General features: G+C 42.9%; 1 long non-coding RNA gene across 1 annotated transcript in view; it reads right to left on the bottom strand.

Annotated features, from left to right (window-relative positions):
* Positions 1 to 2,064: 2,064 nt before the first annotated feature.
* Positions 2,065 to 2,688, bottom strand: part of LOC146197060 (uncharacterized) — a 1,712-nt gene continuing 1,088 nt past the window's right edge. The window contains exon 4 of the long non-coding RNA XR_014706164.1: positions 2,065 to 2,356. This is a non-coding gene — a long non-coding RNA (uncharacterized LOC146197060). The remainder of the gene's footprint in view (positions 2,357 to 2,688) is intronic.

Raw genomic sequence — 2,688 nt, 5'->3', positions numbered from 1 at the left:
AATTACGGAAAGGAAAGGAAAGGATACGTGCCGTAGTGGAGGGCTCCGGAATGATTTCAACTACCTCGGTACACTGAGAGGTGCAGTGAGGGGTTATGAAAGGGGAGACTGAAACTTGTCTTCTTTTACGGACACTCTCCCGTCCCATGGTAGCCTTTATAATTGGAAAACAACGGTGGGTTTACGCCGCATTGTGTGATAGATCACGGAGAGATACTTGTATCCAGCGTATCTCTCGATGTCCTGACGTAATGCTTTAGAACAAATGCATATACTTTCCAGCCACCGCACCCTTTGGCAGATGTAGCCGCAACTCGCGTTACAAACTTGCTAACAGGGACTCTTTCGCAGATCTTCCCGCAGCACAAACAAAACCTACAGAGAGAATATATGTAGGCACCTCGCACAGTGTATAGCCACAAATGTTATTGTTATCCATCAGCCTATTGCAGAAACGACGCATTGGGGCCAACGTTTGTTTTTTGCGCAGCTGAGTAGGTGCGCTTCTTTTACAACTTCTTTTTTTTTTTTTTGTCCCCAGTTTTCAGGCGTATGCTGAAGTGACGCACAAGCACCGTGACTCGTGGCCGCTGCAATGATTCGCCTTGAACAAAGAACACGAAGCGGATCATAAGAGGAGGATCTCTGAGAATGCACTTTTCTCGCATGTCATAAAACTCCACTTTAACAATCAATCTAACCACAGATTTCCCCTCGAGAGAATTGTTAGTTTTTGCTGTTAAAGTCTTTGCCTTTCTCAAAAACATTGTTCATTGAATTCTGTTGCAGGATTGTATTCAATGCGAACGAACAACACACTTTAAAACGAAGATTTTGATTAAACGCTTGCCATCAATACTTTCATAGCAGCTTTTTACAAGATTCAGCAGTTTCCTCAAAATTAAAATTGATGTCGGAAAAAACTGAATCTGTGGAAAACAAGCCATGCGTTTAAACTGTTCGCCACATCTGAGAATTCGACAGTTGTAGCCTGAGCGCTTCTTGAGAGATATAAGTATTCCCGCGTTTTGATAAGAGTAGCGGTACTGGCAGTTGTGCTCTTACTGCAAAATACAGTGATGTACACGTTGCTCACTATAGCAAACAAGCATACATACCTCTTGAAACAGATACCAACTATGCGCACACTACCCACTAATGCGGTCACCGTTAGGCATTCTTACTCCGTACCACTCCTTCATGATACGGAAAGCTCACGTCCATAGCGTAAAATTCCGTTCAAGTTACTCTTAACATCAGATAAACATTGTCAATGCAAACTTGTACAGTAATCCCACTGCCCTAACCTATTTTCCTCCTGTGCTGACTTTGAATGCTGTCTCTTCTGCTGGCTCTTCGCCTTCACCTCCCGCTACTGTCCATGTAGATCCCAACAAGGATCTGGAGCGAGCTGAAAAGAATTTCATCCAGCAGACAGGTTGTCCCAATTCTTTATTTGTGTACATCACCAGCACCAGTCAAAGATCAATACAACCAAAAACCGGATGCAGGACATCCATCACTGCCGATTATAAAATTTTCCGGCGGTAACTTCATTTAGGCTACCCGATTAGTGGCCGCAAAGAAGCCTACAACCTGGCTCATGGTGGTCAACTTATAAAAAATAGGACAAGAAAAAACAACTTTGGTGTGCATGAATTATAAACCAATATGATCTCAGCAAGTATAAAGGCGATGATTGATCATGCAATGCAGCCTTTCAATACATTTCACAGTCGTCCATTCACAGGAAACATGGTGTGAACTTGCAAAGTACTCTTCCAAATTTAAGCAATACTTATTCGCTAATGTATTTTCACCCGGCCGTCAAAAATTGGGTATCGTACTCCATCGCACAGTATATGGTGCAGTTTCTCTCAAACTGCAACAAATTGAAAAAAAACTGTGGGTCCCCATTGTAGAAAACATGCAAAACCAAAAGATAGAGAAGGATCGCGCTTTCTGGCAACGCTTAAAAGAACAATCCTACTAGAGTTTCAAACGCGAACGCGATCTTTTGCTTCACTTAAGCTGGCTTTCCACATTACCCAATTAGGCTGCAACTTCTATTCACAGCACTTCCTCTATGCGCCGCAGCTGCTGCAAGCTCAAATCACGCTCTCCGTTTTGACAGCGTGATGTATGGACAAGTGCGGCTCATATTAAAATGCTGCGTGGCATTCACAAGTCGCCCTTATGCATGCCGAACTCTGCACACCAGAGGAGCCTAAAGTTCGCTCTTTGTTCCAAGTTCATCTGGCTCTTCTTTTTCCGGCTCCTTTTCCTCCTTGATGAAACCACGGTCGAGCATCATCTGGTTGCACTGATCGCGGGTCATCTTCTCCAAATTAACATCCTAGAAAGTTAAAAAAAAATTGTCGTCAAACTCGCCGCCAGTTTACATTTGTGGTAAAGCTCATATTTTGAATGCCCAACATCAAAGTAAATAAAACTGAGCTTTATTGCCGCAAAGCATGTCCGCCGATGACACCATGAAGGCCTATTTCTCACATCGTTCAAGTACATTATCACAAATTAGTCACTAAATAAATTTGATTGCTTAAACAGTAGCAAATTTTTACAAAGGGCACTTAGAAATAGGAATATCACTCTGAGCGACGCTGACACCATTTTACCGCTCATTTTGTGGATACGCCACTGCTTAGTGCAGGGTTAAACTAACCTCTT

This window comes from Amblyomma maculatum, chromosome 3 (assembly GCF_055883805.1).
Source record: "Amblyomma maculatum isolate TAMU_Amacu chromosome 3, ASM5588380v1, whole genome shotgun sequence".
NCBI classification, from domain to species: domain Eukaryota; kingdom Metazoa; phylum Arthropoda; class Arachnida; order Ixodida; family Ixodidae; genus Amblyomma; species Amblyomma maculatum.
Note: the sequence above shows the minus strand (reverse complement) of the source record. Positions and strands in the feature narration are given on the sequence as shown.